General features: G+C 39.7%; 1 pseudogene; it reads right to left on the bottom strand.

Moving 5' to 3' along the window:
* Positions 1-9423: 9423 nt before the first annotated feature.
* LOC100765332 lies at positions 9424-16394 on the bottom strand (annotated as a pseudogene).
* Between the last annotated feature and the right edge of the window lie 1798 nt (positions 16395-18192).

Raw genomic sequence — 18192 nt, forward strand, 5'->3', positions numbered from 1 at the left:
TTCAGATGACATTTTCTGTACAGCATCAGGTAAAGATGTAGTTTCTGGTTTTATTTGTTTTGTTTTTAAAGGATGTTTAGTCATCTAGAACCATGTGTTGAAATCATATTTGCCCTGTACTAATTGCCCTGGCACCTTTGCCAGACATTGGTTGACCATATATTTATGGGTCAATCTAGACCTTCTTAATGAAAACGTTTATCATCATCATCATCATCATCATCATCATCATCATCATCATCATCATCACTGTGTGTGTAATGTATGTGTGAGCACAACTGTGCTATATAGTGCACATATGGTGTTATGCCAAGTTCATGAGACTCCCCAAAAAAGATCACCAAGGAGCCAACTCACTGATGCAAATGAATAAGGGTTAATGCTAACTTACAAGTCTCGGCAGGGACCCAGCAAACTGGCACAGCAGCTGCAGGAGAAGGGTACATGGCCTTAATTGCAAGGGGCTTTTAAAGGAAAAAAAACACAAGCAGGGTGGTACGTGCCTTGACTGTTCAGGATTGGGTAAGAATAGGTGACCTTTGGATTCATTGATGTGGGGGCTAGGGGAATTTCAAAATTGTTACTAACGGTTGCCTACTAGGACAGTTGTGACAAGAAGATGTTATTTACCAAAATTAGTCATTGTCTGACCACCCAGATGGGGTCACTTTGTCCGGGGTGGGCACAGTTTGGGTGCTCCTTGGAACTGTTTATGGATCCTTGGCTGAAGCTGAGTCAGCCAAGGTGGCTTTTCCTGATGGAGTCAGTTTACCTTGCTCTTACATGGAAGTCAGAAGGCAGCTTTGTAGAGTTGTTCTCTCCTTCTACCTTTTCCTGGGTTCCAGGGATCAAACTTCTACAGCAAGTATATCTTACCTGAGCTATCCCTCCTAAGTCAGCTGACTTTATTTCATTCCCACACTCATTTGATGCTAAGAGCTGTGCACAGTGCTCTGAAATCAGGTAGCTAAAGGTCTCCTGCCTTTTTGATTATTGTTTGCTTTTTAAATTTTAAAACAGTCTTTTCTTCTTTTACATACCAACCCCAGTTCCCACTTCCTCCCTTCCTTTTGCTCTGCCCACCTTCCTCCCAACCCACCCCATCCACTCCTCAGAAATTATTCCAACTATTCTAGTATCTGTGCCTTGTCACACACCTTTTATAATTGGAGCACCAATTCTTCAAAATGCTATGTTGAGAGTCTAATTGGAATGTATTGAATATAGACCAACTTGCAGAGAATTCACATTCCAACAATACCCTTATGTCTTCCAATCTACTTATCTGTATCTTGAATTCCCCTTGATAGCATTTTGCAATATCTAGTATAAAAGTCTTTTACACACTTGTTAAAATTATCCTTAATTAAGAGAAGCTGGCAAGAAACAAGCCAAGCTAAGGCCAGGCATTCATAACTAAGAAAAAATTATCCTCTATTATTTCAAAGTTTTGTATGTTGCTGAAAATGCTTTCTTTAAATTTTATTTTTCAATGATTCATTACTAGACTATCAAAATTTGTACAATGATACTGTAACATCTGAAAGTGCTAACTTCACCCATCAAATCTATGTTTTTCAAATTTTTCTAATTTGTCTATATATACAACCATGCCATCAACAGTGGAAATGGTTTTTGTGTCTTTCAATCTATATGCCGTCTCCCTCCCCCTTGCCTCGTTTCACTGACAAGCTATTTCAATTTAATGGTGAATAGAAGTGAGGAAAGCAGACAGATTTGGCCTCATTCTTGCTGTCTGGAAGAAAAAAATCTAGTTATTCATATGTTTATAATAGATACCTGTAATCAGCTAGAGGAAGCTGCTCTCTATTCTTAGTTACCTAAATACCCCCTCCAATCTCTTGACATGGTTGCTATGTTACCCAGGCTGGCCTTGAACTCAAGTGGGCTCCAATGATCCTCCTACCTTAGTCTCTTGAATAGCTGCGACTAGGCACATATCACCCCATGCCCGGTTTCAAGGGCCTTTCTTGTCTTTGGTTTTATTCCTTTATGCTTTTAAAAACAGAAGGATCAATGTAAATGAATATTGAGAATAAGCTCATTGATTCAATGACAAAAAGCCTCTAGAAACCTTTGAAAGAACACTGCTTATTCTGCAAGAAAATTTGACACACAATAACAAAGGATGAGAAATAAGCAAGTAAAAGAAGCACTGAAGTCAAATAATCTGCATGTTAAGAAAATTTATTTGGAAACATGAATATAAAAACAACATAAAAATACCAGGGAGAAAAACAATGAAAATGGAGAAAGGAAAAGGGAAAAGAATTGTCTGTGTACCTTGAAGACATGGGAAGAAGCCAGTAAAGATCAGATGTCTGGCAAAGAACTAGAGAGCAGAGCAGAGAGAGAGAGAGAGAGAGAGAGAGAGAGAGAGAGAGAGAGAGAGAGAGAGAGAGAGAGAGAGAGAGAGAGAGAGAGAGGAGCTGTGAAAAGCTCAGTTAAGCTAATGGCTAATTTCTTCAGATTGGGCTCTGATGTCAGGGTTTTGCAAGGCCACCTAGTTACCTTACCACACAGTCTACATTCTCTACACGATCTCCACACTCATAAAAGACTGTCTGTCTTCCCACCCCTCCACCTACAGAGCCCTATACTATCCTGGCTCATAGTCTTCCTCTGCATCGTAGCCCCAAACCACTTCCTTGCTTTTATGCCATTCTAACTCTTCTCTCTTGTTCATTTCCTGAAGGATGCCTGCCATGACTATCTCATTATAGTCTGTCCCTCCTTTGACCTACTTCAGTACTTGTCCAAGGTCCTCTTTGGTTTTTATGTGCCACCTTTTATTGTTATTTATCTTTCAATGTATCTTCTTATTTTCCAAGTGGATTCTAAGCACCTTGAGGGTCTTATTCATCTTTGTATTTGCCATAATGAGCACACAGAATCGTTCAATACCTGGCTATTGTTGATGATGATTACATCAAATTGAATTGAGAAATAATGTCATCAGCCTATGGCAGTCTGGTGACTCATCCTTCTCATTGTAGACAGACTTATCAAGGGAATAGAAGCACTCATATTAGTCTGACAGGGCATTCTTCCTAGGGTGATATAAGCGTCATAGTACTTCCCCCCCCTTCATGATCCTATTTAGCTATCTTAATGAATGGCATCCAACTTGCAATATGCTCTGACTTCTAAAAGTTCAAGTCATTTAGGGAAGTATCCACACTTTGTATATTTTGTTGTGAAATTATGCCTGTGGCTCTGGAGGTTTATTTTCTTGTTTTCTTTCTCTAACATATCAGGAAATTCTGTAGGTAATGTACTAAACTCCCCTATCCATATATTTTGACTTAAAAAATTTAAATATTCAGGAAAGTCGAGGATTCAATCCCTGCTATCCTTTCGTTTGTTGACATCTTACTGCATTTTCTTTCTCTCTCTCTCAGATGTACATATATAAGTGTAGATTTATCAATAAGTATGTCTATATTACATATATCATTTGTTAATTATTTGAAAGAAACTTGTGGAGATTACAACATGTTTTTCCCGAATATTTCAGCACATAGTCAACCTCTTACATAATCACATGATTATCAAAACTGAGCAATATAATCATCATGCTATAAATCCATCTGATGAGGAATGTTATTCTTTGTATATGTTTGTCTTATTGGTTGATGAATAAAACACTGATTGGTCAGGCAGGATGATAGGTAGGACTAGGAGACAAGGAGGATTCAGGGAAGTGTAGGCAGAGAGGAGTTGCCATGTGATCCCAGGAAGTGATGTAGCTGGACAGAAACTGCCACGAGCTAACCTTAGACGTCTGGAGGTCTGTACAGACAGGCAGGAAGTGATGTAGCTGGTCAGAATCAGAATATAAGCAGGGACAAACTGGAAATCGCCCTCTTCTGTTCTCTCTGGAGATGCTTAGGAGGTAAGGTGTGGTGTGGCTTGTTCATTCTCTCTGATCTCTCTCAGCATTTCCCTCTATGTCTCACTCCAGCCTTTTCTTATCTAGACCAATTAAGGATTCCTTTTACATCCATCAAATCTCAGGTTTCCACCAAAATGCCTTTAATGTTTTATTTTACACACTCCAGCTATAATCAGGTTTTACACCATGCACTTAATGACACATCTCTTTAGTGTCTTTACCTCTATGCAAGTGCTGTCACCATTTTGATTTTTTTGTTGTTTTGAGAAAGGATCCTACTCTGTGGTTCAGGCTGGCTTGAAATTTATCATGTAGCCCATAGTAGACTTACAATCATGGGAATCCTCCTGCTTCACCCTCCCTAGCACCAAGATTACAAGAATGAGCCACCAGGCCTAGCTTTTGTATTCAAGAGTTCAGGCTAGTGGCCTTATAGAATGGTCTACATTCTGTCTTTGAATACTCGTGATTAGATTGAGGGTAAATACTCTTGACAAATTGAGTACTGTGTTTTGGTTTATTGTGCTTAAAACAGGGTCTCATGTAGCCCAGGCTGATCTTCAGAGTATCTATGTATACAAGAATGACCTTGAATTCCTGATCACCCTGCCTCTACCTCCAAAGAGTTGCCATACTGAAATATTTCATATCTAATGTGTGGTTGTTGTTTATAGCACACATAAATAAATGACCCGGAGACTGATATTGGGGTTCAAGCTTCAAGCTGAATATTAGAAAAGCAAAGCAGCTGGCCAGTAGCTTATTACCTCTACCTCAGGCTGAATGGGTTGGTCCCGTCTCCACAAGCTCTCACCAAGCCTCAGACTATAACCTTTCCTCAGCTGGCTGGAGAATGAATGCCTCTCTGAGACCTTGCTTCTGTCTTATATACTTCCCTAATGTTGGAATTAAAGGTTTGAGCTATAATTCTCTTTTAGACTGATTCACTCTTGTGTAGATCTGGGTGGCCTTGGACTCACAGAGATCCCTCTACCTCTTAATCCTAAGTCCTAGGCTTAAAGGTGTGTACCTCCACTTCCCAGCTCTGGCTGCTGGGATTAAAGGTGTGTATCACCACTTCCTGATCTCTATAGCTTGAGGCTGACTTCATTTTTCGAAACCCTCAGTCAAGTTTTAATAAATCATAAATAATATATCACTAGAGTTGTTATTTTATTGGGAGAAATATAGCATGATACTGGCAATACTAAAACTGATCACTTTATTAAAACAAAGTGTATCTGAGTTCCTCATTATAAAACTACATTGTTCTCTTTGCAGTTGGTAAGTAATTTATGGGATGATACTTTAACACCATCTGAATATTCTATTGCACTGTCTTTCACTCAATGGTTTTAGCACCCATTAATGATCATTGATAGATTAATTATTACATTTCAGGTCGAAAAACAATGAGACTCAATGTATGTCATTCTTCCTACATTTGATTTGGTAGTACTCTGAAAAAAGTTTTCATTCCTCCCTTAACTACTCCTCCCAAACACATATAAGACTTTCACCTCTTGTGTTCAAACTCATTGATGATTTCAATTCAATGTATTAAACATTATCAAGATCATTGCTTTGTAATATTAAAATTGTAATAGATTCGACCAATTGAAATCCTTTAGCCAGCCCATGTCCTCTAAATTGACATCATTAATATTTAAGTACTTCCCTTTGTTTTGACAAAACAAAATATCCCAGGCTCACCTTGTACCCTCCCTTCCTCTGGAATCAATTATTTTCCTAAGGGACTCCATTTAGTGTGAATGATATTTAGAAAATAAAACTTGAGGCCAGGTGTGTTATAGAACATGCTTATAATCTCAGCATTCAGGAGGCAGAGGCAGGAGGATTCCCAGGACTGTAAAGACACCTGAACCTATAGTAATGGTTTCCTTTAAATTTTTGTTTGTGTGTGTGTGTGTGTGTGTGTGTGTGTGTGTGTGTGTGTGTGTGTGTGTGTACCCACTTTTACAATAGTGGGTGTGTGGAAAAAGAGGACAACTTTTGGGAATCAGTTCTCTCTTTCCACCTTGGGATCAAACTTAGGATGTTGGGTTTGTGCAGCAAGTATTTTTACCGCTAAACCATCTTTTTTAGTTCGTTTTAAATTTATTTTTATTTTTTTTTAGTTCTACATTATTGGTTTTGATGCTTGCCAGGGATAAAGTGTGAGAAGCTGTCTCAAAGTAGAAAAGAAAATTAAAAAAAGAAAGAGACTTAATTGAAATAAAGGAAGGAAGAAAACAGAGGTGAGGAGGAAGGAAGCTAGGAAGCAAGCAAGGAAGGAAAATAATAAAGTTCTTGGAGGGGCCAGTGGCATTGGGAGCTAAAGGGGTCATTATTGCTAAGTCCTTTGGGTGACTAGAGATAGGGTAAAACAAAATAAATCTTTCCTTGAAATTAAATTTTAAGGCCAACAGGATAGCTTAGCAGGTAAAAGCACCGACAGCCCAGCCTGGCAACCTGAGGGCCGTCCCAGGGACCCAAATGGTGCAGGGAAATGACTCTTCATCAGAAGTGTCCTGGACCCCAGCATGGCCTTTTGTCTCCACATGCACACACAGCATGAATAAATTAATTAAAATTTGGATTTTTACATCTCTTCTTACTGAATTGTGTCAATATTTAAAAAGACTTACGTTTTAAAAGTTGATATTTTCAAGAAGACTACGAGATAATTCATTCTTCTAACCCTGTCCTCTCTTTTCCTTTTTGTATTAGTTTTTGTAGGAGCTCATTTGTGATCACACACACAGAATGTTCTGCTGTGTATATTTTTGTATTATTGGTTGATGAATAAAACACTGATTGGTCAGTCAGGATGATAGGTGGGACTAGGAGACAAGGAGGATTCTGGGAAGTGTAGGCAGAGGGGAGTTGTCATGTGATCCCAGGAAGTGATGTAGCTGGGCAAAAACTGCCACTAGCTAACCATAGCGGTCTGGAAGTCTGTACAGACAGGCAGGAAGTGATGTAGCTGGTCAGAATCAGTATATAAGCAGGGACAAACAAGAAATCACTCTCTTCTCTTCTCTCTGGAGATGCTGAACAGTCGAGATTTAAGATGCCAGAGGAGTAAGATGTCCCTGGACTTTTCTCCGGTAAGATAAGTACCACGTGGAGGTACTTAGATTTATAGAAATGGGTTAATGATTAAGAAAAAGAAACCTTAGCTAAAGGCCCACAGCTTTATAACTATATAGAGTCTGCATGCTTCTTTGGGGCTGAGAAGGGCAGTGAGACCTAACCAGGCCAGAAACATTCATGTTACACTTGCACACACACACACTCTCATGCATACACACATGCTCATACACACTCATACATTCATACACATACGCACTCATATACACATGCTCATACATACTCATGCACACATATATGCACATACACACTTATTCACACAGATTCATGCACACACGTGCATGTACACACTCATGCACACACACTTCTTTTTTCTTATCTATTATACACAAAGTAGCATGCTATGTTTGAACTGTTTTCATGAATACACTGTATCAGATTATAATATATGCCTCACTCTTTTACACAACTTTTTGTACTACATGCTTTAAAAATCTTTATCTATTTCACAGTACTTAGCACCAAACTAAACTGATAATATGACTAATTGCAAATATTTTAGAATTAGCTAAACCAAATATTAATGGTGTGTCAAAATATTAATGCTGCATGATAAAAATCAACATACAAAAATCAATACCATTTCATATATCAATAATGAGTTTGAAGAAATTAAAAAAGCAATTTCATTCATAATAACTTGTAAATGCCTAGGAACAAATTTGACTAAGGAAGTCAATGATTTCTTGTGATGAAGGTTATAAAACATTAATGAAAGAAATTCAATATGATACACAAACTAATGGAAAAGACAGCTCATGTTCTTTTGTTGGAAGAATTAATATTGCTAAAATAGCCATCTACAAATTCAATGCAATTCTTACCAATAATTACATTCTTCATAGAACTACAAAAACTTGTAGACTTGTAGATGGTAATGGAACCAAAAACCTTGGTTATGGATCTTGGAGAACATATAGGCAGTACTTTATTAAACCAGCATAATCTCTAATTACACTCTAAACATTTGTCCTGATACCCATATGTAAGTGTAGTCCTCGCTCCTCATAAAGGAAATTTTGCTTTGTAATTGACAGAGACAATTACAGGAAACCACAAGCAATCAAAATGCAAAGTTGTGAAGCCCAGTCCTAACTAATACATCTATAACACAACCCCATGGCTAAGTTCAAGCAACATTGCAGAAAAGGGAATAGAAAGATTGTTAACAGCCAAAGGAACAGAGAGTTTTCTGTATGAATTTGTCTACTAGTATTGTCAGAAGCCACACTCTAAAGGCTCACCAACATGACTGCCTAAACACAAGATGAACAAGGACAACAACAACAGACATTTCAAAGTGGATGGGGAAAAGACCATGGGCCTCAACCCTACACAAAGAACTATAGGCCACTAAGGAATGTAAGAGTAGGAGATACAGTATTCCCCAGGGAAGAGCTTCTCAATTGATTATATAATATCAAATGATCAGCCTGGAAAACACACACACGTGTGTGTGTGTGTGTGTGTGTGTGTGTGTGTGTGTGTGTGTGTGTGTAACATTATACAGACTAAGCAGGTTGCTGTGTATGTGTATGTATATATACATACATATGTGCATGCAACAATTAATGAAGAAAAGAGGTCACAAATTTGGAAGAGAGCAAGGAGAGGTATATGGGAGAGTTTGGAAGGAGGAAAGGGAAGGGGGAAACTATATATGATTACATTATAATCTCAAAAATAAGGAAAAATACTAGAAAAAACAAAAAACTCAAAATAACCTTGAATATTCCAAGTGATCTCATGAAAAAAAGAAAAACTAGGTTAATCATAATGCCTGATTTCATGCTCAACAGTTTTATTTTACTTACTGGGAACTATAATGCTAAGGATGGTGGGGGAAGTTAATTTCCGGAGAAAGACAGTTCACACCTCAGTAGTGAGAATACTGCATGCTCAACACCAGTTCTTCAGTCAACATTATTGTTCACAAAAGAAATATATGTGCATATTTACAAATCTTTATCTAAGATGGACAAGGAAAAGTCTGACGCCAAACAAAGACAGAGACATGGAACACACTTCATCAAGTCCCTTATGTGTTTGTACTATCCTCTGTCTTTTCCCCCTTCCCTATGTCTATGGTCTCTCATACACTGATTGTGTGCTGGGATGCAATTCCTACCATTTTCCAATCTCTTTTTCTGTCCAAAGTTGGGCCTTCACTATTGGCCCTCAGCAGATCAGGAGCCCCTGGTTCTCCAGGTCAAAGATTCTCTCTCTAGTCTGAATCAATAGAAAAATACTGCTTCCAAATAAATCCAAGACACCTTGAACAAACATGCTCTGTGTCTCTAATAAGTCACTTGAGTCCTGGCTTTCATTTCTCAGAGCCCAGCAGTAATCTCTCATTATTTATTGCCAACAGGAACATAGTGATGCCTCCAGGTCATAGAAACAAATCTCCAGCACTGTAGACATCTCCTACTCACAAAAGAGACCTCTTTCGGCTCTCTTATACCCCTGAGTGTTTCCAAGAGCTCAGAACAATGTTGGGCAAATCTGTCCGGCAGAACATTACTAATGCCATCATAGACTTCTTCTGGAGCAGGGTATGTCTCTCAGGTCAACTGTTTCAGGTTGGCAGTGTGCTGCAGCAGCTTCTTACGGCTGGACAGAGACAGAAAGTTCCTCACAAATTTGAGCTAAACCAGGAACACTGGCTCGGGGCAGGGAGGAGGACACTGATTTGGAAGTCCTTGAGTGTACAATCCTTCATTTTTAATGTCTGCAGAGTAGCTGTCAGTTTCTCTAGCAGCCTTCCTAGAAGGGGATGAATTAAATCTACAAAGCTGACCCCACTCAGGTCCAGATGTGTGAGCTGATGGACGCTTGGACACTGGGACAGATACCTCATGTTTGCTTCTGATAGCATGCAGTGAGTGATTGCAAGGGTCTCTAAGGGACTCTCCAAGGACCTGAGCACTTGGTCTACTCTTTCATTCAGGAAGAAAACACCATTCAAATAGAGATGCTGGAGCTTGATGAGATGGGAGAACTGGGATATGATCTTTCTAATACACCATACATTCATCTCTCGGTTCCTAATTGATTCCAAAGGCATGCAGATATTGTTGAGATGGGGTTTCTGAAGGTTTCTCATCTGACCCAGGCCAGAGGTAAACATTGCCAGGGTTCTCATGTCCCAGTGAACATTCACCACCAACTCCAGTATAGATCTTGGCTCAAATACTTCCAGCAGCCTTATAGGGTTATAGGCAGGGATGGTCCCAAACTCCAGCTTTTCACAGATCACCTGCAGCACATCTTTTCTCTGACTGGCCCACCGGCAGAAATATTTTAGGTATTTGCAGAGATACCTGGACTTGAGGGAAAGGTTCATCATTACAGTCACAACCTGTTTTCCCTGTTACAGGGGATGACCCACCACTGGTTTGTTTCTCACTAACGACATCTGGGGAGCAGACACCATCCTCTAATCCAGCCCATGCATTCCATAAGTTATGTTGGGCATCCCGAAGATCAAGCACTTCTAATTTGCAACTCCTAGGTCGATCCTTTTGCTTGATCAGCAAATCAAGTCACCCAGCACAGACTTCAAGGTCTCCAGGTCAGGGGTCTTCATCAGGGCTCCCACAGGAAGGCATCTGAAGGGCCAGGCTGCAGACATCGCCCTCAGGAGGTTTGTTTGTTTGCCATCGGAAGCACCTTTGAATAGCGGTGGGAAGAGTTCCATGGGCAGGATCTTCAGAGCAGAGATAACCAGGGCTTCATCTTTTAGCAGGCATAATGCCTGATTTCAAAACAAACCACAAAACTATAATAACCAAAAGAGTGTTTTATTCACATGATAATGAATGCATAGATTAATGGAATAGAATAGAGAACTAAGAATAAATCTACCAAAACAATAACAACAAAGCTACCTTGGAGAATGAGGAAAAAAATCAATATTGTATTAACATAAGACCTGGATCTTTCACCCTATAAGAAAAAATGCAAAATAAATCAGAGATATAAAGACAAGACCAGAAATCCTGAACCAACTAAGAATAAAACAAACAAACAAAAATGTTCAGAGCATTGATCTGTGATGAGAATTTTGTTGGGTTATGATGAGAAAAATACAGACAACACAATTGGAAAAATTAAAATGGGATTATATTAAACATAACAGTTTCTAAGAGCAAAAGTGTCAATCAACACAGTGAAGAGACAGCAAGAGATTTATATTCAGAATACATACAGACAACACAAACTCAATAGCTTAAAAATAACAAAAATTGGAGAAAAGATTTTCTCATTTTTCAAAAAAAGATACACTAGTAGCCAGCACATATGTGAAAGTAATGCTCACATTACTAGCCAGGGTACTTACAAATCAAAACCACACCGAAATGCTATCTCATTCCAATTGTGATGCCTTGTACCAGGATTTTTTCCTTTTAGGCCACCAACCAGCTCCCAAATCATGACACAGAAATTTCCTACTAGTTTTGAATGCTCTGCCTTAGCTTAGCTCATTTCTTTCTATCTCTTTTAACTTAATCTGCTTCTCCTTATCTATGTGATACCTCAGGGCTTATTACCTTTCTTACTTCTGCATATCTTCCTTTCACTGCTTCTCTATGTCTGTCTGTCTGGTGTCTGCCTGGCTGCTTGCCTCAGGTATGTCCCTTATTCTCTCATTCTTCCCTTCTCTCTTGAGCCTAGGCTTATCCTCCTATTTATTCTCTCTCCCTATCAGTCCTGCCTACCTTTCCTTTGCCTCACTATTGGCCGTTCAACTCTTTATTAGACCAATCAGGTGCATAGTCAGGAAAGGTGAAGCAGATGCAACACATCATTACATAATTAAACACATACCGTTACATGTTAAACAAATGGAGCATAATCAAAAGTAACACATCTTTACACAGTTGAAGTCGTATTGTGCAGCAGAAACAAATGCAGCACATCTTGACATAATCAAGCACACATCCTTCCATCGTTCAACAAATCCATCATAAACCGATGTAACACACCTTCACACAGTCAAAGTAATATTCTACATCATAGACAAATGTAACACACTTTCACACAGTTAAAGTAATATTCTATATCATAGACAAATGTAACACACCTTCACACAGTCAAAGTAATATTCTACATCATAGACAAATGTAACACACTTTCACACAGTTAAAGTAATATTCTATATCATAGACAAATGTAACACACCTTCACACAGTCAAAGTAATATTCTACATCATAGACAAATGTAACACATCTTTGCCTAGTTAAAACAATATTCCACAACAATGGCTCTTACCGAAAGACAAATATAACAAATGCTATAAAGAATATAGAGAAGGGGAACTCTTCAATGCTCTTGGTGAGACGTAAGTCAGTAATCATTATGGAACCAACAAGGAGGCTCAGTATATTACCAAAAAGGTGTCAATATTGGTGGCACACACTCATAGGATATGCTGAAGTGGCAGAGGCAGGAGGATCATGATTTCTGGGCTAGCCTGGGCTAGCAAAAAGGAAAGAAAATCAGCACAGCAAAGAAACATTTGTACTCACATGTCTAATTGTACAACTATTAACAGCAGCCAAGGGTGTTGGGTTGTAGCTTAATGGTAGACCAGTACCTACCATTCACAAGTCCTTGGGCTCTAATCCAAGCACCACACACAAAAACTTAAATATGGAACCAAACTAACTATGCATTTTTAATGGATGGAGAACTATGAGGAACACACACTGAGACTATATATAGCATTAAAAAGGGCTTTTTTCATTTGCATCAACAGGAATGTAACTGAAAAACATTATGTTAAGTGAAACAAGTCCATGCATATTTTAACCTATATGTGGAAGATAAAAGTGGCGAGGAGAATAGTAATTAGCACAGCATAGAAAGGGTATAAGAGAAGGTTGATGGAGAGAAAATGGTTAACACATGTACGGGAGCAGAAAAGTGAGAGGAATGTCTTTTAAGATTCTATAGCATAATAGCTATGTTTGATATACTTTTATGTTTCAAATTCTCTAGTACAGAAGATTTATATTGTTCCCAACACAAAGAAATGATGTATCTCTGAAGCATATGCCAATAACTACAACCTCATCGTTATACAATGTGCACACACACACTGGATTGTTACATTGATCCCATTAATACATACAATTATCATGTCCCAGCTAAACATAAAAATACAAATTTGAATTAGTAATGATGTGGCGGTGGGGGATGGGATGGGGGTCTGTGGGGGGGTCATGGAGGAGGGGAGGGAGGGAGAGGGAACTAGGAGGCATGGGAGGAGGGAGGGAGAGGGAACTAGGAGGCATGGGAGGAGGGGAGGCAGAGGGAACTGGGATTGATATGGAAAAGAAGATTGTTTCTAATTTAAAGAAAATCTATTAAAAAAGAAATAGTAATGATGCACTTTGGGGTGAATGCAGGGGGATCAAGATTTCAAGGTCATTCTTGGCAATATAGAGTTCTAGGTCAGCTTGTACTACATTAGACCCCCATAGTAATAATAATAGAAATTGCAGTATAACTTACCAGTATGACTAGGCATAAACAAGAACATCCTACAATAAGAACTATTAAGTTCATTCAAAACTCACTTAGAGTCTGTCATGGTCACTGCAATGAACACAGTATCTGTGCATACCTTTAGGTTAGCAGAAGGCTGGATCCTTCCATATGCCATCAATGGGGAAGGTCACCCCTGAAGCCATCCCCTTTCTTGAGGAACTAATGGCAGGGAATGGCTGCTGTGGGAAGGAAGAACAATTTCTTCAGTAGAACAACTGCAAGTGAGTTTACCTCTGCCCATGCTTATGGAAGCAAGCCTAACCAAACTCAGTGGACCAAAAATCAGTCAGGAGAGGAAGGGGAGGACTAGCTGGAAAGAAGGAATGATTCAGAGGAAGAGGGAAAAGAGAGGGTAAGTAGGGATTTTATCACAATACGTTGTATTTACATATGAAATTGTCAAAGAAAATTGAGGATCACTCCCTGCCCCATGCTCGCACAATCCTTTAGAGTGATAGCAGACAATCTTTCCCTAAAAGTTTTAGGAATTAAAGAAGAAAACAGGAGTCTAGAGTAAGGTTTATTGCTAGTCCAGCATCTACTCAGACAGACTTCAGCACTAAGGAAGTTTCAGGAGCTGAAAAGTATTAAAATAACTGCTATGCTGATATTAAAAAGTCATTTGTTGAAATGTCATTACGGAGCTAAAATATTCACCCAGCTGAGAACCCTTTCTCCACAGTAAAACTCCCAAGATTGAATTTAATAGTAAGTTTCCTTAACACTTCAAAATCCTATAATAAGAGGTCATTTATTTCCCTTCAATCTTCCCCTACTCCCAATTGTGACCATCAGCTCAAATTGCCTGCAGTTATCAATGAAATTATTTTTAATGTAGAAAAGCTTATGTGAGGACTGGCAGGTACTTCTGCTGAATATTGAAAGAGGCTAGTTAACACGGAGACCTTAAGAAACACCTTCATGTTATGATGCCCTTTAACTCCCCTCAAGAACCTTGTTCGGGTTTCTACACCTTGATCAGAGTATTTGACTCTAACAAAACAGTATTGGCATATGGCAGCTTGCTTGTCACAGAAGGCGTGAAAAAGTCTGCTCTATAACTGGGACTCCAGTGGCATTGGCATCCTGTGGGAATTCATTAGCAATGCAGAATCTCAGGCACCACCACACCCCCTGTAGAATCAAGATCTGTGGTTTAACATGGGGCACATTCCAGTTTGATACGCATCATAAAACATTTGTGTAAGGGAGAATCAAGCAGGCAAACAGGAGTGTCTGAACAAACCATCAGATGGACACTGCTAATCCTGTTGTTTGGTACTGAAAGGCTAAAAGGAAGATGGTAGAAGAGACACACTGAAGTAGTACAGGTGAGAAGAAGATAAAGAAAGATGGCATTGATGGCACCCCAAGTCAGAGAGGTGCAAATCCTCATTGCCATCGAAGGGGAGGGAAGCATGGACAGAGAAGAGGAGATACAGGTGATACATTTGGTAGAGGATTTAGGGACTCAGTCAGAAAATCTTGGACTCATTCCTGTTGGCAGTACAATCAGGACAAATCAGTGTTCATATAGGGTTATGCTGAGGTCCCCATTAAGAGCAGTAAGCAGAGCAGAGGTCCACACACAGCTCTTATGCTATGCATTTTCCCAGAGCTGAGTCCTTCCTGTCCTCACCACTTTCTGAAGCCCTGCACCTACCTTCTCATAATGATATGTGGAACTTTTCTCACTGAAATGCAGTCTCCTAATTCATGGCAGAGTTTCTTAAGCAACAATGCCAGTTGTTTGTGTGTGCATGAGTGTGTGAGGTGGGCCAAGTAAGGGGCAGGCAATTGAATCCTTATCCTTGCAGATCTGATATGGGAAATGTACCAGTGCAGAGGGTAAGATAATCCCCAAATTACAACAGGGATAATTCTAACCTCAAGTATCAAAGGAGAAGGCACCATTGGAATCCCCTGCCACCCATGTTACATATCCTTATTGACTTTTCATTAAAGAAAATGAAGACACCCAAACAAGAGTTGATGGATCTAAATTTTCTAAGTTTTCTTCATGATTTATAAGGCAGAAGTCACCTAGAGGGAGGGAGAGGGGGAGAAGGAGAAAGTTGGGAATAGATGCAAGATTAGATGACACTAGGGAGGGCACACTTCCTGACATTAACCCACATGGATTCTCTTCTCCCTTCTAGTCTAACTGAGAAGAGGTTTAGTGTTCCAGTTTTGCAATGATCTGTATTGTCTGAGTCTTTGCCCTCATTCTCCTGTTCTGTGCCCCCTTACAATATTTGTTTAGAATCATAAGGAGAGAGGAATGCACCTTTCACCTGAATTTTCAATAACTCAACCAAGGAATGAGAAGCCCAGAAGAAATATGAAAGCCACCATTTATGTGCATGAAATACCATGGAGTGTACCCACTTATTTCTTTTAATAAATAAACAAGTAAATTAGTTTCACAGAGGAATACTGAGATTGGCTTCCTCCCTGCACAAAACCATGAAGATATTTATATATAATCTATCTTTCTAAGTTGTCATGTGGCAAAAGGCCGCTCGCTGTGCAGCAAGCTTCTCTTGCTACTTAGAGAGAATTACGTGATTAAATAGAGACCTGAAAAGTTTTGAACAAGCACTGAAGGAGAAAAGGTTTCCTCTTCAAGCCTTAATGAAGTGAGCTCATTCCTCCTCCAACATCAACTTAGCCTTGTGTAGTTTGTTTTCTCGCGGGTTAATCACTGACCGGAGCCACAGTGCGGACCACCAGTTTCCAATAAACCATAAAAGGCCGATCAGCAGCCATTGTGCTTTTCTGTAGGGCTTAGCAGACAGCAGCTGAATAAACCTGTTCAAAGTCAGAACAGTCAAGCAGGAACGCAGAGGCCCAACTGGTGCCTCTGGTGAATCCTGAAAAGCAAATTAATTTATTAGGACGTAATTGATGGCATGCGCAAATACACTAGCCAAAGACTCCCCTGTGCTAATTTTGGCATAATTAAATATGGGGCAGCTAATGAATGGTGTACCGGGAAAGCAACATTATGATAAATATCCAATTATTACTTACTGTATTCCATACTTGGTATGTTAGATGCAAGCCAATGCCTCTACTTTTGGACTTCAGAGAAAGTCCAGAGGGAAGGAACAAAGCTTACTAACCGATTCCTCTGAATTCTGCATTAAATAAAGACAGTTGCAAGGGAAATGCACCCAGATAGAGACTCACTGGCATATGCGGAGAAGAGAAGACAGGAAAATGTATTGACTGTATTTCCGTGCAAATATGCATGTTCATTCTTCTTTGGAGTCTTATAACTTGTGAGTCTATTAAAAGTACCCATGTAAATGTTGTCTGCAGAAGGACTTCCCTTCAAGGAAAATCCACCTGCCAAGGGGAGGATGGTGCTGGCTGCCTCAGCCTGCTGGGATATTATAAGACAAACCTAAGCTACCTGCTAATGTGCTTGCCTACGGATGGGTGGGAACCATTGTCTCCCTTTGTTTTCCTCCACATTGCCCCAGAGATTCCTGGACCCCAAAAGTGCAGCCCAGGATCTAAGATTCAGCAGTCTTTCTAGGCTCACAACACTGTAACAACTGATGCTGTCTTGGCCTACTTTGTCTACAAGTGAGAGAAACAAAACAAAAAGGAGAAGGGAATGACATTCCTGGTTAAAACAAACATGACTTCCCAAGTTTGCTTAAGAAATGGAGCTTCCAAAGTTGCAGCATCAGGATGCATGGGGAATGGCAAATATCCAAACTGCCATTATTCTCCAAGTCGTCTACGAAGTGATGTTTAAAGGAGGAAGAAATTATTCCCTTTGGGCTTGTAAACAAAGGTGACTTCTCCCATCACAACTCATCTGCTAACCCCTGAAACTGACCAGCAAAGATTCTCTTTCAAGTAGTCTGGTTTGTAGAGGGTTCCTGGTTCCTTGTTCCTTGTCATGACTATGTGGTTATGTTTATCTTTCCAAACAGGAGCCCTTTTAGCACATCTTAACCACTTTCAGCCTTAAAGGGCCAGGACATTCCAGATTCCATGCTGCTTAGTCTGAAACACAGCAGGAGGCAGAGAAAACTGCAGGCTAACCTCATCTGCTCTGGTGAGTTTCACTCATTCCCCTAGCTGGCAAGAGTGCCATTGCTATTTTCCGAATTCTTGGCATCTCTGACAGTAAAAGCTGCCAGATAAATGATCATCCTTCATACATCCGAGAAGTACAATGTACTGTAGAAAGCAACCAACGTCAGAGTAAGCTTAAGAAGCATCTTAGAAATTGGATACAGGAGTTCATAGTGTGCGTCATCTATATGCTTATTTTCAGGTCCTGGTGGGTGTGCCATCAATTTGATATTTTCTACAGCTTGGTGCAACAGGAGACTCTAGATAAACAAAGTTGCCATTTTCAAAGTCTCAGGAATTGCCTCATGGAGGAGACTTGACTGTGTCATTTGACCATCTGAAGCCGGACTGCTATGGAAGAGATCCCTCCATATAATAATGACGCTTTGGAAAGGCAAAATGGAATCCGACTGTAACTGGCAGTGAACTGATTTACATTTCCAAAGTTATCAAGGTCAAAGAGTCCAAGGAC

The sequence above is a fragment of the Cricetulus griseus genome, chromosome X, assembly GCF_003668045.3.
Source record: "Cricetulus griseus strain 17A/GY chromosome X, alternate assembly CriGri-PICRH-1.0, whole genome shotgun sequence".
NCBI classification, from domain to species: Eukaryota; Metazoa; Chordata; class Mammalia; order Rodentia; family Cricetidae; genus Cricetulus; species Cricetulus griseus.